Source organism: Eutrema salsugineum, unplaced genomic scaffold (genome assembly GCF_000478725.1).
Source record: "Eutrema salsugineum unplaced genomic scaffold, Eutsalg1_0 scaffold_3, whole genome shotgun sequence".
Taxonomy (NCBI): Eukaryota; Viridiplantae; Streptophyta; class Magnoliopsida; order Brassicales; family Brassicaceae; genus Eutrema; species Eutrema salsugineum.
The window spans coordinates 14,179,965-14,205,312 of NW_006256756.1; the positions used below are offsets into that span (position 1 = coordinate 14,179,965).

At 42.4% G+C, this 25,348-nt stretch overlaps 2 non-coding genes across 2 annotated transcripts; one reads left to right on the forward strand and one right to left on the reverse strand.

Moving 5' to 3' along the window:
- Nucleotides 1–8,403: 8,403 nt before the first annotated feature.
- LOC112085673 lies at nucleotides 8,404–8,510 on the forward strand. Its single transcript, XR_002898973.1, has one exon. It is a non-coding gene; the product is annotated as a small nucleolar RNA R71 (small nucleolar RNA).
- Nucleotides 8,511–21,634: 13,124 nt separating this feature from the next.
- On the reverse strand, nucleotides 21,635–21,741 carry LOC112085596. Its single transcript, XR_002898898.1, has one exon. It is a non-coding gene; the product is annotated as a small nucleolar RNA R71 (small nucleolar RNA).
- Nucleotides 21,742–25,348: the final 3,607 nt, after the last annotated feature.

Genomic DNA, 25,348 nt, shown 5'->3' on the forward strand with positions numbered 1-25,348 from the left:
TCACAAAATGCAAAGAGAAAATAAGCTAAGCTAGATGCATATTTACAAGGATGGAGTGTTACCTTCTCAAGGACTTAGAGATGGGACTTAGAGGGATTGCTGGATTGGTCTGAGGCAGATCTCATGGCGTCCCTCTTGGCTCTGACCTCGTCCTCCTCTGACTCTGGTGATGAATGATCCTCTGGTCCGCAGATCCTAAGCATCTCGCCATTGTGTAAGCTTTCACCAACTTCTCCTCTTTGGAACCTCTCAAGCTTGGCACTCAGCTTCTTAATCTTGGCTGCCATGCTCTTGACCGTGCTTCCCAACATCTTCACTGTCTCCACCAGCTTCTCAGTGTTCTTGTCTTGCCACTTGTTCCACCTTTGAAGGCTTTTGGTTCGGTAATGAGCAGCAACAGTGGCTTCATTGGGATCTGACCATCATAGGAGTCAAAGAAGTATCTATGGCTTCCATACACTGGGTCTGGCAACAAGGGCTCCTCCTGAACCGGTTCGTGGTCTCCATCAGCATCAGTAACAGGCGCTTTCAGCTTCCCCAACTTCCTGATTGTTTTAATGGGAGGGTTGATCTCTGGATTGTAGTGCTGATCATTGGTGATATGGAACCTGATGTTTCTTTGCTCAGAGAGTAAAGTGAGGGAAGGATTAGGCAGCAGCACTCTCATTTTCACCTTCTTATCAATGCTGAGGTTATAGGCAAAAGAATCACCCACAAGAACCTTCAAGAAATGTAGTCTTGGCCAAATGAAGTGCATCCATCAACTTAAAACCGATTGGTTCATCATTCATTTGAACTCCAGCTCTCAGTAAAAGAGTAGTGATCAGGCCTCCTATGCGCATGGAGGGTGGCTTCATTTTTGTGTCATGAGCCCATTTCCTAATTGAGAGAAGGTTCTTGACTAAAAGGGCAGCCATTGTTGGTTTGTGAAAGTCACCGTTAAAAGTCATGCCACTGCTGAACTTAGGCATCAAGGGTTTAAGACCTTCTCTAATGAGCATCAACTCCTCATCATACACTGTTAAGTACTCTTTCTTTTAAAGGAAGGTGTGAGCTATGATCTTGTGCACCATCCTGAGCACTAGATTCCTGATACAATCCGCCTTTGTTACACCATCTGAATAATCGCCACTTCCTAGTGCCCACCATAGCTGATCCAGGTCGGTCCCATAGTAGATTAACCTCTTTGCACACGTCCTTCCCTCAACAGTGAACCCAAAGCATTCACTCATCTCCCTAAAGATCATCTCATACCGCTCCTGTCCAATTTTGAATGCAATGGTTCCAAAACCATCTTGAAGCTGAGCTGGTCCAATCTCTCTATAGAAAACAGCCTGTAGTGATGGAAGAAATTGGCAAGTAATCTCTTCGTAGGAAGGGTGAGGCGTTTCTATTAAGTTCATAAGTCCAATGGATTGAAGCACTGCCTTTACATCTTCAAGAATACCAAGCTTCCCCAAGAGTTCAAGATCAGGGAAGTAGGTTCCTTCATGTGCCACAGCTTGGAGTTTTCTGAGATAATCTGAGTAAACTGGAGATTTTGGCTTGGGCTTCTTCACCACCTTCTTTTTCTTTTGTGGCACAACAGCTGGTGAACCCACATTGCTCTCTTCCTCACTAGATTCCACACTTGTGCTCCTCTCAAGTCTTTTCTGTTTCCCTGAAGCTCTTGAGCTTGAAACTCTTAAAGCCGCTGCTTTCCCTTTGTTTTTAGACCCAGCAGAAACCGATTGAGACCTTTCCCCTGAACCAGAAGCAACTGCCTTGCTATTGTCTCTCCTTGGTACTTTGGGCATCAAAACATGATTTCCTTTTGCCATGGTACCTGTTTCAACAATTTCTCAAACAAACAATGACTTTCTAGAGAAATAATTCTTTGAAATTACCAAAATAATTTTTGCTTGTAATGAAATCAATGAAAACAATTCAAGCAAAATCACATTAAGCATTCCCAAGCAGCACCAAGAGATTCTCACTTCAAAATAATTTTCTAAAATCCAAATTTCAGCTCAAGAACAACAAGTTCTAAAGAGAGTCTAAAATCAGGATTTAAGAAACAATTGGGCACAAGTGAGCTCATTTCTAGCTACCCACAACCTAAACTCAAAGGTTCTAACTTAGTTTCAAGCAGTGCATTCTCAATACCACAAAAATTTCTTCAAGAAAAATCAAGAAGAACAGCGATTTAGGGTTTTTGAACCTAAGAAGCAATTTAAGCAAAATGTACCTTGGAGCTGGGTTAACTGGTGCAAGAAATCAAAATGGGGCAAATACCAGGAAAATCGATTAACAAGCAAGAAATCAAGCTTTTTGAGAACAATAATGGTGTTTCTTCGCAAAAGTGGAGTAAAGAAAGAGAAAACCGATTTTCTGTGTGTGGACCAGGGCTGGAGGGTCTCTTTTCTGTCGTGGGAAACAGCTGGAAGTGGCTGGAATCTTTTTCTTTAACTGAGCCACCCTTCGGACCGCTGGACAATAGGCTGCACCATGGTTATATCGACTTGATTTTGCTCGGTGTCGGAGGTCGGTGTCTTGCTAAGTTTCTTCCTTTTGTTGCACCGAGGTCTTTCACCGAGCAGAATCACCTCGGTGTGGAGCAAGACCTGGCTCGTCTTTGCACTGCACGGACCTCATTTTGCTCGGTGTACAGGTTGATATTTTCTCAGCTTTTTGACCTGTTTACACCGAGCAAATGCACCGAGTGAAATCACCTTGGTGTGAGGCATCCTTTTCCATCTTGTGTTCCAGACCGACCTCTACTTGCCCGTTGTAACTGGTCGATATTTTCTCGGCCTTTTCAACCTGTTACACCGAGCAAATACACCAAGGGAAAGCATGTCGATATAAATGCATTCCTCAGCCCATTTTTCATCTTTTCTCTTCTCCAATCCTTTCAAAACTGCACCTGGACCTTTCTAAAACCTGTACACACTTGAACAAAAGATTAAAACATACTAAAAACCATCAAAGAAAGCAAGAAAAGAAACTATATACAAGGATAAGCTTGGGGTGTCTCCCAAGAGCACTTTGTTTAATGTCTCTAAGTTTGACTTTGAAAAGCTGTTTAAGGGCTGGTGATTCAAGAAGGGGAACTGATGTAGCTTCCTCCTTCCTTTGTGAGACTAAGTAGTGCTTGATCCTTTGGCCATTGACCACAAACTCTTGACCATCTTTACCTTCTAACACAACAGCTCCATATGGTCTAACTTCAAGAATCTTAAAGGGACCAGACCATCTAGACTTAAGTTTTCCAGGGAAGAGCTTGAGCCTTGAATTGAACAAAAGAACCAGATCTCCCACCTTAAACTCCCTCTTGAGAATCTTTTGATCATGCAAGATCTTGGTCTTCTCCTTGTATATCCTTGCACTCTCAAAGGCATTGAGTCTGATCTCTTCAAGTTCATGCAACTGGAGAAGCCTCTTCTCTTGGGCTGTTTTAATGTCAAAGTTCAACATTTTAACAGCCCAAAGAGCCTTGTACTCAAGCTCCACTGGTAGATGACAACTGGTAGATGACAACTCTTCCCATACAACAGATTGAAAGGTGATGTTCCAATGGGAGTTTTGTAATAGGTGATGTTCCAATAGGCCCAGAGAGCATCATCCAACTTCTTGCTCCAGTCTTTCCTAGATTTGCTCCTTGTCCTTTCTAAGATGGCCTTGATCTGTCTGTTGGAAACCTCTACTTTGCCACTGGTCTGAGGGTGATATGGGCTAGCTATCTTGTGCTTGACCCCATGCTTCCTTAGTAGTCCCTATAGAGTCTTGTTCACAAAATGAGAACCTCCATCACTTATCACCACTCTAGGAACCCCAAACCTTGGGAAGATGGTGCTTTTAAAAAGCTTGACCGCCATTTTTGAGTCATTGGTTGGGGAAGCAACAGCCTCTACCCATTTGGACACATAATCCACAGCAACAAGTATGTACTGATTCCCATAGGTGCTCACAAAAGGACCCATGAAGTCAATACCCCAGCAATCAAAAACTTCAACCTCAAATATTGGATTTTGAGGCATCTCACTCCTCTTTGAAATGTTCCCATGCCTCTGACAGGCATCATATGCTGAAACAACCCTCTGAGCGTCCTTGAACATAGTAGGCCACCAAAACCCACTCTGAAGAACCTTTGCCACTGTCTTGAATGCTCCCAAGCGACCTCCAAAAGCTGATCCATGGCACTCTTGCAACACAGGTTGCATCTCTACTTCAGCAAGACACCTTCTATACAGCTGATCTTTGTTCATGACATACAGGTAAGGTCATCCCAATGGTATCTTTGGACATCTTTGAAGAACTTCTTTCTGTGCTAAGCTTCAAGTTCTGGTGGTTCCACTCCACAAGCAAGAAAGTTCAAAATGTCAGGAAACCAAGGCATTCTCCTCTCTTGGATGTTATCCACTTCCTCAAACTTCAAGTAAGAGTTGAGCACCATCAATGATTCCTCAAGGAGAGAGTCATTAAGAGGGACTTCAGAGTCCACTCTTAACCTAGAGAGATGGTCTGCAGCTCCATTCTCTATGCCCTTCTTGTCTTGTACCTCTATACCAAACTCTTGAAGTAAGAGGACCCATCTCAAGAGTCTAGGCTTGGCATCCTTCTTGGTCATTAGATATCTGAGGGCTGCATGATCAGTGTACACAATGACTTTTGATCCCCCCAGGTAGCTACTGAATTTATCAAATGCAAAAACTATTGCCAGCATTTCCTTTTCTGTGGTTGCATACTTTTCTTGACCAGAATCAAGGGTCCGACTGGCATAGTAGATCACATGAAGTTTTTTGTCCTTCCTCTGGCCAAGCACAGCTCCAATTGCATAGTCTGAAGCATTATCATCACTTCAAAGGGCAATGACCAATCAGGGGTCTGGACAATTGGTGCACTGATCAATGCCTCCTTGATCTTCTTGAAAGCTTTCTCACACTCAGCATCAAAGACAAATTCAACCTCTTTGCACAACAGCCTAGTCAGAGGCCTAGCTATTCTTGAATGTCTTTGATGAATCTTCTGTAAAACCCTGCATGCCCATAGAAGCTTCTTATCCCTTTGACTGAGTTTTGAGCTTGCAGATTCACCATCACTTCCACCTTTGCTCTGTCCACTTCTATTCCAGCTTCTGAGACCTTGTTCCCCAACACTATTCCCTCTTGGACCATGAAGTGACATTTCTCCCAATTTAACACCAAGCTGTGCTCCTCACATCTATCCAGGACCTGAGAAAGATTAGACAAACAAGAGGAGAAAGAGTGTCCATAGACTGAGAAGTCATCCATGAAGACCTCTACTTTCTCCTCAATCAGATCTGAAAAGATAGACATCATACAACGCTGGAAAGTAGCAGGAGCATTGCACAACCCAAATGGCATGTGCCTATAAGTAAATGTCCCATAAGGACAGGTGAATATGGTCTTCTATTGGTCTCTTGGATCTATGGGGATTTAAAAGAATCCAGAGTAACTATCTAGAAAACAAAAGAAGGGATGGTTTGGAAGCCTCTCTAGCATATGGTCACTAAAAGGCAAAGGAAAATGGCCTTTCCTAGAGGCTGCATTGAGCTTTCTATAATCTATACACATCCTGTTTCCAGTTATAGTCCTAGTAGCAATCAGCTCATCCTTACATTCTTTATCACTGTCATTCCCCCCTTTTTGGGCACCACATGGACTGGTGAAACCCATCTAGAGTCAAATATTGGATAAATTATCCCAGCCTCTAGGAGTTTAAGAATCTCTTTCTTCACTACCTCTTTTAAGTTGGGATTGAGACGCCTTTGGTGCCCTATCGATGACATAGACTCCTTTTCTAAGTGAATTCTATGAGTGCATAGGGAGGGTGAGATACCCTTTATGTCATCCAGAAAGTAGCCAATGGCTCTCCTATGTTTCCTCAACTCTTCTAACAACTTATGCTCTTGGTCCCCTAACAGCATATCATTGGTAACGACAGGATAAGACTCATTGAGACCTAAGAAAGGATACCTGAGCCCCTTGGGAAGAGGTTTGAGTTCCACTTAAGGTGCTTTGTTTGCATCCCAATCTCTTTCCCAAGCTGTTTGAGAGGCTTGTTGTAGCTGTTCTCCTTGTGATTCACCCTCCGCATTGTTGCCTTGCCTCTGAACCATCTCAGAACCCTCTTGAGAACCCATTTCCTCTTTGGCTGCCGTGTTCACACCGACCTCCTTTTGCTCGGTGTGGGAGGTCAATATTTCTTCGGCGTTTTGGACCTTCTCACACCGAGCTTGCACACCGACTGAATATACCTTTTTGTGGGTGAGAACCTTCTCTCCCTGCCCAGAATTCTGAGACACCGACCTCATTTCACTCGGTGTAGCTGGTCGATATATTTTTGGCCTCTGAACACCCTCTACACCGAGTTGAATACCGAGTGAAATCTGGTCGGTATGAACATGTTCCCTTGACAAATCTGAGCTTCCAAACCGGTCTAATGGCTTCTCTAGAGCTCTGTGATCTAGTTTCATGAAAGAATTAGTGCTTCCTTCTGGTTTGTGGGAGTCAAGAAGCTTCATAAACCCCAAGGTCTCATCCTCTAGATAACCATACTCACCATGTTCCTTTGTTAAAGCTATTTGGAGAGGGTCTCCAAGGTTTAACTCCTCCAAAAGCTCATCAGCCAGCTCATCCATGGTCTCTATGTAGAAGCATTGTCCTTCTATAGTGGGCGTTTTCATCATGTCCTTGATATCAAACTTCAGCTTTTCTTTACCAAGTTGTAGCTCAATGATTCCACCTCTCACATCAATAATTGCTCCTGCTGTGGCCAAGAAAGGCCTGCCAAAAATAAGAGGGTCAACTGGTTCCTCATCCATCTCTAGCACCACAAAGTCTGTAGGCACTTCAAAACCACCTATCTTTACTGGCAGATCCTCTAGCATTCCAACAGGTAACCTTACAGATTTATCAGCAAGGGCACGGGAGATTCTTTCTGGCTTAAAAGTTCGAAAGCCCAGCTTTCTAGCAATGGAGAAGGGAATTAAGCTTACTGATGCACCCAAGTCACAAAGACATCCAGCAAACATCAGAGGTCCTATAGCACAAGGGAGTGTGAAGCTCCCTGGATCAGTTAACTTCCTTGGAATTTACTTTCTCTGAATAATGGCACTGCACTCATGGCTCAATACCACCATACCTTGAAGCTCTTTAGTCTTGTTCAGAATAGCATATTTTAAGAACTTACCCAGCTTTGGCATCGTTAGAAATGCTTCAATGAGAGGAATTGTGAGTGGTGTCTCATTGAGAGCCTTCTCAAATACATCTCTTGCCTTGTCTACAAGCTGCTTCTTGAATCTCCCTGGAAATGGGAGCTTGGTTGGTATGGAGGTGGTGGAACATATCGCTATTCTGGTTCAGGTTCCTTTTCTACCTCTCTAACCTTTTCTTTTCTTGATCTTTCAGCAACTTGATCATCTTTTAAGGTTCCTCCCCCTCAGTTTGATCATTGTCCTCAATGATCAGATTGTTGTACTCTACACCTGGTAGTTCTTTGCCACTTCTCAGTGTAATGGCTTTAGCATACTCCTTTGGGTTTGATTCAGGCTTACCAGGTAGTTGGCCTTGGTTCCTTGAGCTAGATGCCTGATTTTGCTTCAATTCCTTGATGTCCTGTTGCATAGATGCATACTGACTTGCAAACACTTGTTGACCCTGAAGCAGCTGTTGTAGAATCCCAACCATATCTGACCCCATCTGTGGCTGCTGGTGAACAAGTGCTGACTGAAACTGATGCTGAACTGGCGCCTGCTGCTGGAACTGTTGTGAACCAAACCCTGGTGGTGCCTTTGGCTTCTGCTGTGAACTGAAACCAGAACCCTGAAATGGTTGCTGTTGCTGGTTGTAACCCTGATTCTGAGCAAACTGATTCTTTGGTTGAAAAGACCCTTGAAAGTTGTTCTTGGGAACAAAATTCTGTGGAGCTTGAGAGTTAGGGTAGGCTTGGTTTTGTGGGTTTGCTACATTGAGATTCCTGTAAGAGAGGTTCTGATTGGCATTGGCATACTGATATCTTTGGAACCTCTGATTTCCAATATAGTTTAGCTCGTCCTGGGTAAGACCTTCTTCACTGATGTTCTCAAAGCATTGAGAAGGTTCCTCATACTCTCCTACACAGTGCATTGGCTTTTGAGTGGCCAATAACACCTTGCCCAGTTTGCTTTCAAATGTTTTAAAGTCCTTCTCATACCTTTGATCCCTGCTTGAAATCTCACTCCTATTGGCTCTATCAAAGTCTTCTCCATATGTATCATTGCTGATTGCTAAGTACTCAACCAGCTCTAAAGCAGCATGAATCTCCTTTCCCAGAATATTTCCATTGGAGGCAGTGTCCAGCTGGTTCTTAATTTTGGGAAGAGCCCCTCTATAAAGTGTGCTGAGAAGAGATGCTTCACTAAACCTATGGTGTGGTTACTGGTTGGTGTAGCTCATGAATCTCTCATATGCTTCACCAAAACTCTCATTGCTATGTTGAGTGAAGCTGGAGATTTGGTTTCTTAGCTTTGCTGTTCTTGAAGTTGAGAAGAACTTAGACAGAAATGCCTGCTTGCATTGCTCCCAGGTCTGAATAGAGCCTCTTGGGAGATTCTTCTCCCATTGGTGTGCTTTGTCACCAAGACTGAAGGGGAATAATCTGAGCTTGAAACTGTCTTCAGATACTCCATTTATCTTTGTCAAGTAACAAACTTTATCAAATTGATACAAGTGTTCCAAAGGATCTTCCATTGCCAATCCATGGAACTTGGAGTTTTGGACCATATTCAGCAAAGATGCTTTGACTTCAAAATTGTTGTTTTGCACAGGTGGTGCTTGAATTTCAGTTTCATACTGATGAGCATTGGCCCTGTCATTCTCTCCAACATAGACCTGTGGCTGCTCATATCTCCTTTGTTGGTGTTGGAAGGGCTGATGGTGGTGCACCTGTTGTCTTTGCTGTACATTGGCCTGGTGCCTCTGCTGATGAGCTGGAGCTTGTCCCTGGTGGACATAAGCTTGCTGTGGATGCTCCTGTTCCTGCTGAACATTACCCTGATGGAACCCTTGACCAGCTCCATTACCAGCTGCATTACCAGCTCCATTACCCTGCTGCACCTGAGCCTGTTGCTCCTGAGCCGGTTACTCAATGTCAACTACATGCTGTCTTTGGTCTTCCATATCTGCCTGATAAATCTGTCTCCCACGCCTATCCCTTCTCCTCCTTGGAACCAAAAGATTAATATTGTCGTTTAAGGGGAAAGGTGGACCACAGCTTCTTGATCTGGACCTGGTGTTCATGCACCTGAAACTCACAACCAGAACTTGAAAAGAATTAGAAAACACAAAAGAAAATGCTTGATCTCAAGAAATGACACAATCTTAATGCTATCACACTTTGGCAACGGCGCCAATTGATAACTTAGAGTTTTCAAGGCTCTAAATGAGGGGTTATCAATCCCTTTTTTTCACTTTGCAGTACAAAGGGTATCAATCCATCATGTATAGACACTAAGATGCAGGATCAGTTCTTAATTCAAGCCAAATGAGTAAGGCTTTGATGTTATTTCCACTAAACAAACTTAAAACAAGAATTAAAGCTAATGATCAACTTAAACAAGCAAATGACAAGTGGTATGAATATGGGATGATGGAAGCATGAGATTCTAGACATGATAGTTGGCTAGGGTGCTTTGATGCTAAATCAGGAATGATAATGACAATGACGAGACATGATTCAAGTGATTTAGAACTCTAATCCAGATTAATCCTCTCATGAAGGCATTAACCTCTTCACTAATCCATTTTCAAACCAAATCATCATTTGTGAAATATGAATCAATGAGCATTAAGAAACAGTTCTAAAAGATCATTCAAGCAAATTACAAAACATCATCATGCAGCAAATGCTTAAACCTCTAATACAGCTCTTTCAGGAATTTCATCAAACACTTGTGGTGCATGAAATTCCTAGAATATAGATCACAAGTGATGTGCAAGGATCTAGCCTAGAGAACAGCTGTTTAGAGAAATGAACCAATGAATCTAGCCCTAAGCACTCCTAATCTAACACCTTAGCAACCTAACCTACACATCTAGAACCTCATTAAACTAAACTACTCACTAATCATACTAATCTCTCTTAAACCTTTGCAAGTTGAGAAGATTGGCATGATTAATGATGAGAAATGGAGATGGAGATGATAGATTAAGAAGATTGCAGCTTTAAACACACAAAAGGTCTTTGTGTTCTCTTGATTCAAACTCTTAAAAAGGGAATATTTATCTTCAAAGGAGTCTTTCACAAAAGAGGCAAAGAAAATTAAAGGAATAAAGCTTAACCTAATCATTGATGTCTCAAAACTATTTATACTAAGGGTTTTCTTGATGGGCCAACCCTTAACAAATAGGATATTGGCCCATTAAGTTCTTAAAATTCGGACTGGATCGAAGGAAATATCGACGTGCTGCTGGTCGATAGTTTTTCAGCAAGTCTGGCTGAGAATATATCGACATGCTTCACCTCGATTTTCTGGTCGATAATATTTCGGCGAGTCTGGCTGAGAACATATCGACATGCTTCACCTCGATATTCTGGTCAGTAATATTTCGGCGCTCCAGGTTGGAAATACCAACCAAACTATCGAGGTACGTTCTGGTCGATAGGAATGCATGCCGCTTGAACCAAAACCTCCATAACTTCCAGCTCAGTGGTCCGAACCTTGGTCTGTCAACTCCACGAGCCAGATGGCTCCGTCAGCTACAACTTTGATGAAGGGTCCGAGTCCAGCAGGCGTCGGTAAGGGCTTCGTTCCACCGGTTTACTGAGGTGCGTCGTTTTGGTCCTTTAGCGGCTGCGAGACATGTGTTCCTTCTGATCGCCGTAACGTTCAGCACACAGCTCCAAATTGGGAAATATCAGGCGTTCCGGAAACAAGACTCATCCCTATTGAATCTTGATCAAGGCATCAAAGTCTGGATCGCAATGCAAGAGCTCCGTTCCAAGTGATGAAGTAGAGGGATCGTCGGCTCATATACACTTGTCCGGTTCTGATGCATTCACACGAGGGTCTCTCCACGGCTTCTGTCCCAAATGCTCCCTTTTTGCTCCAAGTGACCTGTAAACACTCCAAAATGCAAGACTCTATAGGACCTAATGCATTTCCTATCCTAAACCAACTATAAAGACAAAAGCATTGAAAACTACCTAAATGTATGCATGAGACTCAATATTTGGACCAAAAATGCAATCCTAAATGATGCAAATTATGAATATATCAAGGACAATATTGAGGCCTGCGCCGACCTTTATTGCAAGATTTCCGGCGAAGTGCCCAATATGCTGAAGGTTTCCGAGCTGCGGGATCCCAATCTGTACAAGGGGATTTTTTGTACAACCGCCGTGGTAAGCATTCGATATTACTTATTCACTCTAAGTATTAGCTTTACGATTCCTAATCTTTCTTCTTCTTTTCTGTTTGTAGCTTGCTAGCCAGACTAACACTTTGATTGCCAGGTACGAACTCTCCTTGTATAAGGAACAGTTGAGAGTTCAGGAACTGGAAGGCTGAATTAGTGAAGTCGAGAAGTGACTTGCCAATGACTTCAAATAAACGACGAGATCCATGATGCTGTCGATCTGCTGAAGCAAGAGAGCACCGTGCTTAAGGCTGTGAAGGCCGAATTGACGGAGGCTCAAAACCTCTTGTCTCAAGAGTTCAGGCAGGACAAGGAGAGCTTGCAAGAGATGGTGGCTCACGAGCAAGAGCGGGTTAAGAAGGTTCACGCTAAGGCTTGTGAACACTTGGATGATGCTGACCGAGCTCGCAAGCTTTACCTCGTGGTGAATCAGCTCACCAAAGTCATCGGTTTTATCAAAAACCTGAAGAAGAAGGGAGTCTACGAGGTGCCTTCTGACATGGTCACAGATCTCGAGTCAAAGTATGCAGCGTCTCTTCAAGAGTATCAGTCTGTTGACGCTTACTTCTTTACCGAGGAAGATAAGCGCATGTCGCCACTTGCCGAGATTGATGCAGATATTGCTGTCGAGGTTGAGGGTCAAACGGGGGTTGAGGAATTCGGCTCGAATGAGGACGCGATTAATGCCGATCAAGCAGCTGCTTCAAAGACCGATTGAATCGATTTACCCTAAATGGGTTTGCTGTATTTGATACACTATTTTTCCCTTGATGGGCTTTTGTTTAAGTATTTTCCCCTTGGAGGGTTTTATCATTATTTTAGTATTCCTTTACTTACTGCTTTCGCACTCGTAAGAATCCATAAAAAATTATGCTAAGTGTTAGAACGAACTTAGAAATCTTAGATAGATGCTTAGCTCGGTCTTATTTATTTTCATAAAGAGTTGCGTTAACTCGGCCTACGTTTGCGAGTGTTGAGAACTTCGGCTTATGGTGCGAATTTGAGAACTTCGGATTTTGGTGCGAGCATTATGAACTCGGTCTGGGGGACCCAAGTGAGCTTTATCATACTGGAAGGGTGAAGAATCGAACCTTTGTAAATGCATGATACGAACTCAAGGTCTTTTAAGTCGAACCTAAGTGTGTGAGATGGGCTCGGCTTATTGTTCTTGGTGATTTAGGAATTTTATTGCGGGATTGGCTTCGACTTTATGGTGTGGAGTTTACCACGGCACCGTGGGGGTGTTCGATTTTGGAATTCTATCAAACAACTGGTCAGGAAGTCAATGTAAGATAATTCGATTTCAGTATCTTGTAAATAAGAACTCAAATGTCTCAACACTTTAACTTAGAATAAATTTTATTGATGTTATAGCTGGACTTGGTGACGAGCTGCCTACGTACCCTTAAAACGGTTCAAGCCATTCGTAGTTCTAATAATTTTTGTTTTTGTTTTTAAGATCGAAGTGTATCAAACTAATAGTAGTAGTGCTTGAGATTCATAGCGTTCCAAGACCTTGGGATCAGGGTTCTGTCCATCTTCATGAGTTGGTAGACTCCTGGTTTAACGACTTTCATGACTTAGTAAGGTCCTTCCCAGTTCGCACCAAGTTTTCCTGCATTCTTTTCTTCGGTATTCTGGTAGACTTTGCGGAGGACGAGGTCGCAATCTTCGAAGTGACGACCTTTGAATTTTTTGTTGTAGTAGCGAGCTGCGAGTTGTTAGTTTTGTATTCAGATGAGCGCTTGTTCGCGTTGCTCTTCGACTAAATTGATCGTGTGTAGCATCATATCTTTGTTGATGTCTGGCTGTTGAGTTAGCATAGTTCGGCGATTGCTTGGAACGTTCAGTTTGGCCGGACACATGGCCCCAGTTCCATATGCGAGAAAAAGGTGATTGTCTGGTAGATCGTCGAGGTGTAGTTCGATGAGACCAGAGCACGTCGTCGACTTGTCTGCCCATGTTCCCTTTGCCATGTCGAGCCGTCAATGTTCATCTTATTGGTTGCTTCAGGTTGCCTGTTTCCTTTTCGATACCTCGCAGTTGAAAAACTCAGGAGAATTTTCCACTTAGCGGAAAAGTCGGTGAAAGTGATGGAAGTGAATTGAATGTGTTGTCTGTGACAATATCGTATGGTACTCTGTGTCGGCAGATAATGAACTTCCAGACGAACTTCTTGACATCAATTCCGTGGATTTCAGGGTATGCCTCAGCCTCCACCCATTTGGTTAAGTAATCGGTAACGACGAGCATGTATTGCTTCTGGCTGGTTGACATTCCCATTGCATGAAGGGATATGGTGCCGTAGAAGTCACTACGAGTTCCATAGACTGATTGATCATCGGGTCGTGACGCTGGCACTTCTCACAAGGTGTGGCATAGTTCTCGTAGTCTGAGAGCTTCCTGGGCCAATAGTAGCCGGCTTTTTTTTATTTTGAATGCCAAGGAGGGAGCTCCAGAGTGATTCCCTTCGTGTACCTTTACCATGACTTCCATGATGTTGTTTCCGTGGATGCAGGTCAAGAGTGCGCCAGATGCTTCCCATCTAAGTAAAGTTCATTTGATGACCACGTAATGAGCTGCTCGAGCTTTAATTCTCTGGGCTGCCCATTTGTCCGCAGGAACCGTGTCATCGCCTATGTAACCTACGATCTCCAAGGTCCAGTCTTCAAGCTCGTCTTCACCTTCGGCCTCAATATTGACCAGGACGTGTTGTCCTTCGGACTCATCGTCAGGATTGGACTCAGTGTCGCTAGGTGCTTCGGGTTCAACATTGAGGTCGGCGACAGGCTTTGCGGTCTTCTTCTTCCTCGTTAGGGGTGGTGCTAAGTTTGGGTGTGCTTTGTAATTGTGGCGTTGTTTAATGATGTTGCAAACAAGTGCCGGATCGATGCTTCGGCGGTCGATTGCCTCGACCGGGATCGTTCGTCGAAGATTGGGGTCCGAATTGGATGCTAGGACAGCGAAGGCATCAGTTGTGGCATTCTAATCTCGTGGTATCATTATGAGTTCGAAGGTTAAGAAGTCTGAAGCAAGATCCTTGAGGATCTTCAGATATACATCCATGCAATTGTTCTTAGCTTCATATTCTCCGTGAAACTGGTTTGCCACGAGCAGAGAGTCGTAGTATGCGTGAACGTGTTGAGCGCAGATTCCTTTGGCAAGTCGTAATCCAGCGATAAGTGCTTCATATTAGGCTTCATTGTTTGACACCGGGAATCCGAGGCGGAAAGATTGTTCGAGGATTTTGCCATCGTGAGATTTGAGACGAATGCTGACTCCAGATCATTTGTGAGAAGAGGAGCCGTAAGCGTGAAGGATCCATGGTTGCACGACTGGATCGATATCGACGAGCTCTGGAGGTAGTTTGATCAGGAAATCTGCCAATACTTGGGATTTGGTCGCAGTTCGGTTTCTGTACTTGATGTCGTATTTACTGAGTTCAATAGTCCACTTAGCTAGCCGACCTGACTGTCTTAGGCTATCAAGAAAAGTGCGAAGTGGGTGATCGGTCAGAACGACGATGGCATGTGATTGGAAGTAAGGTTGTAGTTTCCGCCTGAGATGAAAATGGTGAAATTGAACTTCTCCAAAGTAGGATATCGGTATTCCGAGCCGTCAAGGGACTTGCTGACGTAGAAGATTGGCTTATGTTCGCCTCTATCTTCCAAAACAAGCACACTGCTGACTGGGTACTCCGAGATTGCGATGTAAAGATAAAATTTTTTTGCAGGTCCCGGGTTTGGAAAGAAATGGAGGAGTAGATAGGTACTTCTTGAGTTCAGTGAAGGCTTCTTCGCATTTGTCGTTCCACTCTAAATGTTTGTTTTCTCGGAGGAGTTGATATAAAGCGGTTGTGTGCTGCTATTTGTCCTGTTAGCCTCTTGACTTCTCGCTTTGGATTGGCTTCTACACCTCGTCAGGTGACGATGTATCCGAGGAATTCGCCCAACATTACTCTGAAAGTGCACTTGGTGGGGTTTAATTTCATGCCATACTGATCAAGTATATCAAAACAAGTGCGGAGGTGGCCGACGTCGTCGCAACGAGTTATTTGATGAGCATATCATCTATGTAGACCTCCATGGTTTGTCCGAGTTGACGAGGTGTTGGTATGTCGCGCCCGCATTCTTCAAGCCGAATGGCATGACTTTGTAGCAATAGATGCCGCGGTCGGAGATGAATGATGTCTTCTTTCGATCCTGAGGATGCATAAGGATCTGGTTATTTCCAGAAAGCGCATCCATGAAGGAGACGGGTTCGTTCCCGGCGGTTGCTTCAACGAGTCTGTCAATGTGTGGTAAGGAAAAACTTTCTTTCGGACACGCTATGTTGAGGTCGGTGAAGTCAACGCAGATTCTCCACTTGCCGTTCTTAACGACTACTAGGTTTGCCAGCCAATCAGGATTTTTGAATTCGCTGATGGATGATATATTCATAAATTGCATCATTTAGTGTAATATTTAAGTCCAAATCATGTCTCATTTGCATACATTTTACGTCTTTAGGCATTATTTTAAGACTTTAGAGATTTCATTAGGTCCAAAAGAGTTTTGCATGGTTTGGAGTGTTAAACAGGTGCTTATGGAGCTTATTTGGAGTGGAGAATGTGATTCAGATGAAGAAATGGAGTTGAAATAATCAAAAATGGTGTAGAGGAGCAATTTTGAGGTTCTCGGCAAAATGCTGTACTGATGGTCGAGATTCTCGGCCAAAATCTTTCCTGCGGGCAGATCTCTCGGCCAAAAACACGTATTGGCGGTTAAGTTTCTCGGCCAAAACTCTCGGGTGCAGATACATCTCAGAAGTCACGTTACCGGAAGGTCTTGCCGTCTGATTCAGCTGTCGCGGTCTTCATGCAAGTTGGAGATAATTGAGTAAAGAACCCAGAACAGGTGGAATCAAGGCATGTGAAGCACTGAGCTGAAAGATATGGCCACCGGAAGACGAACATGTCTCGCACTCATTCCGGAGAAATCCGATACGCCTCAAAGATATCGTTACTGGGAAGCCTTCCCCTCCGATTTGGTTTATAGGGTCTTCATGAAAGTTGGAGCAGATTGAATCATGGATCCAGAGCAGGTGGAAGACGCACCTGTCTCGCCACCGTTTTAGACCGACCCGATGAGCTCTAAAGATTGCGAGGGACGATGCACTTCCAGACCGATTCAGTTTACAGGGCCTCATCAAGATTCAAGATATTTGAGTCCTCTTTCAAGAAAGTTTAAGATCATTCAATTTGGAGCTATGAACAAGAAAATAATGTTTCCGGAATGGACACATGTCTAGAAGCCTCTTTCTGATCCTGTCAGTGCACTGCAAAGATGAGCCTTCTGGGGAACCTTCCATTTCCCAAGCGCCAATAGTTTCTTCACCAAAGTTTAATAAATTTGAGTGCGCTTTCCACTGAAGTTGGAATCATGCCATTTGGATTCATATCCTGGAAGTTACGCTCCCCTGAATGCGAAGTGGTCCGAGGAGACTTTGATTATGCGAGTTGGCCGAGCAAAGAACTGAACCGCAGAAAGACTCGCGATTATGCGAATGCGTCTTGGTTGTGCGAGTTGATGAGAAGGAAGCCTGAACAGGTTAAACACTCGCTGTTTACACCTAGATAGGCATGCGGCTGAGGCTGAAGGATTTTAGGCACACAAGACTAGTTTCATGGCTGTGCGACTGGGGCCTGCGAGATGGGAAACACTTGACCAAGTCGCACACTTAGCACATTGCCCATTTGAAGCCGGGTCAGTACCCAGTTTGTCCTGGGCTGACCCGGTCCAAGATCCTTAGTATAAATAGTTTTTGGGAGAAAAAACCGTAGACATCTTACCCTTTATCTTTCATTCTCGCTTTGTTTTGTTTTCCCCTTTAGTCAAAAACGAGTTTTTTAAGAGATATCTGAAGGATTTAATCAATCTAAAGCTGTTTCTTATCATCTCATCTTCTTATCTTTGCTTCTATGGTTTAATTGGAGCCACGAGGGTGATGTATCGGATTGCCTAAACTAGAAGCAATACGAGCGAAATCACTATTGGAGACGAAAGGTACTTATAGAGGTTTGTGAGCATAGATGAATTCTGTTAGTAATGCATGAATTACTCGCGGCAAGAGACAAAAGCTACTTAATGTTTATATCCTTGGTCGATTTCTCATTGGTCATGACAAGCTACTGGATCGAGTGTTCAAATCTTCCGATCTGGGAAGCTAGTTGATTTGTTGTAACACCTTGCCGTTGTCCATATTAGTTGTTGAATCTGGCACCTTGGTAGTTGTAGGGTTGTCACGGTTGAAAGCCTCCATTCCTCCATAGCAGCTGCGGCTATCGCTGATCTTCAAGGTTCTCCACATTCGGGTTACGGTAAGAGAGGTTGTTGAAGTTGTCACTGCAGAAGTTATTGTTGAAGCGGTTTCGATATGGTCTTTGTGCCCCAGCATAGTTGACTTCTTCTCCTTGAAAAGATGGGCTATCGTGATCTGTCTAACAATATCCTTCTTCTTCTACGCTATTGGTGGTCTCACAAATATGAACTGGGTGGTTTTGTGATGCTGCTAGGGTTTACTTTTGCGGCTTCATGTTTTAAATTTATAACCCTAGTCTGCAAGTCCACTGAAGTGCATTGTAGCACTTAGGGTGTCGATCCACAGAGAATCCACGCTTTACCTGCAAAACCTAAAAATCAGAGATAGTAAATGAAGTTTAAGACGAAAAAGGGTTTCGGATAGGTTGTAATGATTTATATATATATATATATATATATATATATATATATTAAGAAGGAAAAAAAAACTAAAACTAGAAGTGACTAAATCGATGTTAAATATAAAGGATGTCTACAGGATATGATCGATTCAAATTGCGCAAAACAATGCTCTTAAAATTGATCCTAGTAAATTCTTAGAACTCAAGCCACGATTGTATGACTACGCCACTTTAGTGGTCATAACCAACTGTCTCTCGCGACCCTGACCAGTATGTTTCCACTCTGGCCTTGGAAGGGATAAGTCGCAGGAACTTGCACAAGACTCGTCAACATTCACGATTCAACCATAGGTAGGTTTCTACTCCTATGGCAGAATCGTTCTTCTCAAGTTAGATCAGTCTCTAGTTCGCGACGCTATATCTATGATTTAAGTAAAAGCTTAGAAGAAAGATTTCTAGAATTCGGCTTGGTTTATCTCGCGAAGATCCCTACCAAACATAGTCGGTTCCCTTCGATGTAGACTTTAAACTCATACCACACTATTCAAAAACGTGCATAAAGTAAAAGAATGAAGTATAGAAAAAGATCAAGTCTACATAATAAAGCTAATCGAGTCTACATTTCAGAACAGTTGGAATCGATGAATCTGGAGTAGCGAGCTGAAAGATATGGCCACCGGAAGACAGACCTGTCTCGCATCCATTCTGGAGCAATCCGATACGACTGGAAAGATTGTCTGTCCGGGGAGTTTTAACGTCCTATTCAGTTTACAGGTATTCATAAAAATTGGAGATTATCAGGTCACGGATCTGGAAAAGGTGGAATCATTGGATTTGGAGTCGTGAGCAGAGAGTTAAGCTCACCGGAAGACACACCTGTCTCGCGACAGTTTCAAGACCGATCCGATGAGTCACAAATATTGCGTGTGACAATGCATTTCCACTCTGATTATGTTGCCGTGGCCTTCATCAAGATTCAAGGTCTTTGAGTTCTCTTTCCAGAACTTCTGAGATCATCAGTTTGGAACTGTGTGCTGAAGGATACCGTCTCCGGAGTAAACGCTGGTCCAAAAGCTTATTTTCGATCGTTTCAATGCGCTGCAGAGATGAGCCGTCCAGGGAACCTTCCACTTCCCAAGGTCTGAAGGTTTCTTCACCAAAGTTCGAGATATTTGAGTTCTCTTTCCACTGATATTGTAATCATGCCATTTGGATCCATATCCTTAAAGTTACGCGCCCCTGAATGCGAAGTGGTCCGAGTGCGACTTAGGCATGCGAGTTGGCCGAGCAGCAAACTGAACCCAAGAAAGACTTGCTGTTTACACCGACTTGGGCATGCGATTTGGGAGTAAAGGAAGACCAACTTGCACACATATTATCTCCAGAATGCGTCTTGGTTGTGCGAGTTAAAGAGAAGAAAGCCTGAAGAGCACAAACACTCGCAGTTTACACCTAGATAGGCATGCGGCTGGGGGTGAAGGATTTAAGGTGCACAAGGCTGTTTCTATGGCTGTGCGACTTGGACATGCGACTTGGGACTAAATGAGGACCAACTCGCACACATATTATCTCCAGAATCCTTCCTGGTTGTGCAAGTTGAAGAGAAGGAAGCCTGAACAGCACAAACACTCGCTGTTTACACCTAGATAGGCATGCGGCTGAGGATGAGGGATTTATGGCGCACAAGGCTGCTTCTATAGCTGTGGGACTTGGGCCTGCGACTTGGCAAGCACCTGACCATGTCGCACACTTGAGACATGACCCATTTGAATCCGGGTCAGTACCCAGTTTGTCCTGGGCTGACCCGGTCCGCAAGAGACTATATATGCTTTTTAGCGTTTTTTCCAAGACTTAAGCTTGATTCTCTCTTGTTTTCTTTGCCTCTTCAGTGTAAAAACGAGTTTGATCAAGAGATATCTAGCAGATTTAATCATCTTAAAGCTGTTTCTTATCATTTCTTCATCTCATCTTAACTTTTAATCATGATCAACATCACCTCTTGCAAAGGAAATGGTGTGTTCATCATGATTAGTGAGTAGTCTTCTTTTAAGTTTCTAGGTGTGTAGATTAGGGTGCTTAAATGTAGATTAATGATTGTTTAAGCTTAGATTCTCTTCTACTTTTCTTAGTTAGCTGATCCTAATGCTAGATCTCTCATTATAAGCTTGATCTAGAACTTAGGCATTTCTCCACCCACAAGGTGTTTGATGAAATGCCTGAATGAGCTAACTTAAGGGTTTATGCCTTTTTCATCATGGGAATGATTGTTAAATGCATGAATAACATATAAGAACTGTTTCTTAATGCTCATTGATTCATATTTAACAAATGATGATTTGGTTTCAAAATGGATTAGTGTAGAGGTTAATGCCTTCATGAGAGGATTAATCTAGATTAGAGTTCTAAGTTAATTGGAATTTGAGATCATGTGATGCTTGCTTTTTCTTTCTGTATAAGATCCAGTTTTTCTTAGCTCTTATTTTGATGCACAAAGAGGCTGTCTGGTCATTTTAGACTTGGAACCTTATGCTTGTTGATTGCTTATTCATCTAATGGGAATTAGTCTTGATTTGGTAATTAACAAAGGGATTTTTGTCATGAGAATGAATTAATCTGATTTGGAAGTCTAGACTAAAGAAATGCAAGTATTGCATTGTTTGCTTAGCATCATGAATTCACATTTAAAGCACCCTAATCAATGATCACATCTAGAGGTTTAGCTTTATCTTTCTTTGAATTTGAGTCTTTGTTTTGTTTGTCTTGTTTGCTTGTTTAATTCTTAATTACTGCTTGTTCTTACTTTTTTTATTATATGCTTTTAGATAATCATGGTTACCAACTCATCTGCTTATTAGACTTGGATTAACATAGTTCCATATAGTCTTAGTGCCTAGATAATCTCCATTTGGATTGACCCTCAAGTGCTACAACACAAGAGGTTAATTGACCTTAGTAGGCTAAAAAACCTACTATCAATTTGGCGCCGTTGCCAATTGGAGATTCATTCTAGCATTAGGACTTTGGATCTTCTTGAGATCAAGTCATTTTATTTTGTTTTACTGATTACCTTTCAAGTGCTGTCTTTGTTTTCAGGTTATGAACACCAGAAGTCAAAGAGAAAGAGCTGTGCACATTGAGAGGTTGGGTATGGATCAAGGGCAACAGGCTCATGGTGGTGATGGAAACCAACAGAATCAGCAAGAGCCACCACCTCCACGTCCAAGACAAGTTGTGGGAGCTGGTGATGAGGCCAATACTCAGGGTCAGAGACATGGGATTCAAGCTCCTACACCTGAAAACGATTTTGAGATCAAATCTGGCTTGATCAACATGGTGCAATCAAACAAGTTCCATGGCTTGGCATTAGAAGACCCATTAGATCACATTGACAACTTTGATCTAACTAAGATGAATGGAGTGAGTGAGGACAGTTTCAAGTTAAGGCTATTCCCTTTTTCTCTAGGAGACAAAGCTCATCAGTGGGAAAAGTCTCTACCTCAAGGATCAGTCACAACATGGGAGCAATGCAAAATCAAGGTTAAGAAATGAAATCTCAAGTTTTATTCAGAAGAACCCTGAATCCTTTTGTGAGGCTTGGGAAATATTTAGAGGGTATACCATGCAATGCCCTCACCATGGATTCTCAGATGCTCAACTGCTAAGTACCTTCTACAGAGGTGCTTTACCAAAGGTCAGACTACTCTTCGACACAGCTTCAAATGGTAATTTCATGACCAAGGAAGTCAATGATGCCATGACCCTTGTGGAGAATGTAGCTCAGAGTGATGAGCTTTATGGAGCAGACTTTGACAGGAATTCAAGAGGTGCTAAGTGTTCTGAAGAGGAAAGGACAAGGAAAGACATCTGGTCTCTCAATGAGAAGCTAGATAAACTTCTCCTAGCTTCTCATAAGGCAGTCAACTTGGTTAGAGATGTGAATCATGTGTTTCAAGACACATTTCAAGGGGAAGACATCACAACTGAAGTAAACTTTGTAGGTGGACAACAAGGTTACCAAAAAGGCATTACCTACTACCAGAATCACCACACCCAGAACTTTCACTCTCAATTCAATAACCAACAAGGTTTTGTCCCTCCCCAACAGCAAAGCCTCCAACAGAACTCTGGGAAGAAGGATCAAGAAGTACATAACCTGCTCCAGCAAATTCTCCAAGGTCAAGCAAGTGGTGCCATGGACGTAGTTTTCAGTCACCAAAGACAGAGACTTGCGATTTGCCGGAAAAGTTCCCGGAAGGATTCAACACAAGAGGAAGCTCAGTTTGACTTAGAAAAATCTCAAATTTTGGTACAATCTCCTCCTCTAGTCTCTCTCCCTTTAAAAGGCATTTCCTTCCAAAAAAAAAACAAAAAAAAAACAAAAAAAAAACAAAAAAAAACAAAAAAAAACAAAAAAAAAATCCGAAAAAAAGAAAGGAAAGGAAATAAATGCCTTAGAGAGTCTAGAGAGGTCGAATTTTAAGTCCCAAGGCAACTGAAGTTCGATAATATGGAGTTGTGGAGACCATTTTCTGATTACCGGAAAGAATCTAAGTCTGGGGTGATAGACAAGACTTTTTAGGGTCTCAGGGCTATCAATCCCCTTGTTAAAGTAGCACAAAGAGGTTTATCAATCCAGATGTGGTGTTAGACACTAAACTATGTGATCAAGTTCTTAATTCAAGCAAACAAGAGTGGTTTTGATTATCTAAAGACAACTACAAACTTAAACAGGATTAAAGACTAATGAAATGATTAAACAAGAACTAAACAATGACAAATGATGTGAATATGATATGATGGAGGCATGAGATTCTAGACATGATAGTTGGTTAGGGTGCTTTGGTGCTAAACTAGAAATGCTAATGACAATGATGAGACATGATTCAAATGATTAAGAACTCTAATCTAGGTTAATCCTCTCATGAAGGTATCAACCCCTATACTAATCCATTTTCAAACCAAATTCCCATTTGTGAAATATGAATCAATATGCATTAATAAACAGGGCTTAATGATCATTCAAGCAATTAACAATACATCACCATGCAGAAAATGCTTAAACCTCTAATACAGCTCTTTCAAGAATTTCATCAAACACTTTTGGTGCATGAAATTCCCAGAATCTAGATCTCAAGTGATATGCAAGGATTTAGCATAGAGAACAGCTGTTTAGAGAGATGAATCAATGAATCTAGCCCTAAGCACTCCAAATCTAACACTTTAGCACCCTAACCTACACATCTAGAACCTCATTAAGGTGACTACTCACTAATCATACTAATCTCTCTTAAACCTTTGCAAGTTGAGAAGATTAGCATGATTAATGATGAGAAATGGAGATGGAGATGATAGATTAAGAAGAAAGCAGCTTTTAAAACTCCAAGATCTCTTAAACTCTCTTGATTAAAAGCCCAAAAATCGATATTTCTCTTCTTGGTGGAGTCTTTTTCACAAAAGAGGCAAGAGACAAAGAGAATAAAGTTTAATCCTCTAAAAAAAACCCTAAAAAGTATTTATACTTCTCTAAAAATGAACCGGGTCACCCCTTGTCAAAGTAGCACAAAGAGGTTTATCAATCCAGATGTGGTGTTAGACACTAAACTATGTGATCAAGTTCTTAATTCAAGCAAACAAGAGTGGTTTTGATTATCTAAAGACAACTACAAACTTAAACAGGATTAAAGACTAATGAAATGATTAAACAAGAACTAAACAATGACAAATGATGTGAATATGATATGATGGAGGCATGAGATTCTAGACATGATAGTTGGTTAGGGTGCTTTGGTGCTAAACTAGAAATGCTAAATTCAAACTTGCTTCTCAGATTCAGATCATTTCAGACTTTGCAAGCACAGAAAAAGATTCACAAGCATATTCAGTTCGAGTTCTCAAAGTGATGTACTCTCTAGAAAACCTATCATTACTCCCTGCAAGATGCAACCTACATGCATATGCAATCTAGACTCAATCCTAAAAATGAGAATGCAACTACATGATCATTTTTTTGTGTAAATTTTTCAGATTTTTTCAATTTTTTTTTGGTTTTTATATGCACTTAGATGAGACTACATGAATATGCAACTAGAATGTGACTCAAGACTCAAAGTGCAAAATAAGAAAAGAGAAAACATGATTAGTAAAGGATGAAACTCCTCCCCCACACTTAAATAACACAGTCCCTTGTGTTATAAAAGCATGAGAAAGGAGTTAAAACAAAGTAAACAAGTAAAATGCAAAAGAAAAAGAAAACTACATGCTATTTACAAGGTTTTGAGTGTTACCTAGCGGCTGTTGAAGTCAGACCCCAATGAGTAGGAGGGGTTTGAAGTGTGGCCGGATGGTGTCTCCCAAGAATGATGGCTTGCCTCATCAGACCCGTCGGCAAGATCCACCCAAGTGGTTCCATATGTGACCAGGGCTGTGCAGTTCATGGAACTCTCTCCAACTTCCTCTCTGTTCCTTGGTGAAACCGGTGCTGGACCCCACCTTTGCCAGGGTTTTCAAGCTTCTTGATCCTCTTCTTCATCTCCTTGATGCACTTTGCCATCTTGTGGATGGGTTTGTCTTGGTACTTGCACCATTGTTGGAGAATACCAATCTTTTGTTGAGCCCTGAACCCTGAAGTGCCTGGCTCCTCCCAGTTGTAATCATCAAAGTGATATCTGTTTCCACCAAAACGTTTTTGAGGTGGAGGCAGATCAGCATCTTGAGCACCAGCAGCACTTGTGGTAGCATCTTCAGCGGTTGCTTTCTTTCCCTTGGAGGCTTCTTCCCTGCAAGCTTGCTTGTATGTGAGGATTGGTGGATCAGTTTGGACATTGTACAGCTCTTCCTTCAGCAAGAAGAAGTGAATGTTCCTCTTAACTTGGACTGTGGTGATGGAGGGATTGGGTAGGAGAACTTGGGCTGGCTCACTGATGAGTGTCTTGAAGTTGTATACTACCTTGGTACCCACTCTTCCTTGGAGGAATCCAATCTTACACAAATGAGCTTCATTAATCAAATCAAACTTTGCCTTGTTCTCCTTGAATCTGTACCCCTGGGCTTTCAAGATCTTTGTTACCACCCATCCATGGGCCAGCTTTGCATCTTGCTTTGTTGAACCCCACATGCACTTTTTGTAGAACATCAAAGATCTTGCTAATTGAGAGGCAAGGCAAAGTGGGTATTTATACCCTTCATAGGGTTCCCCATCTTCATGTGTTGGCATCAGCGGTCTCAGCCCTACACCAAGAAGCATCAGATC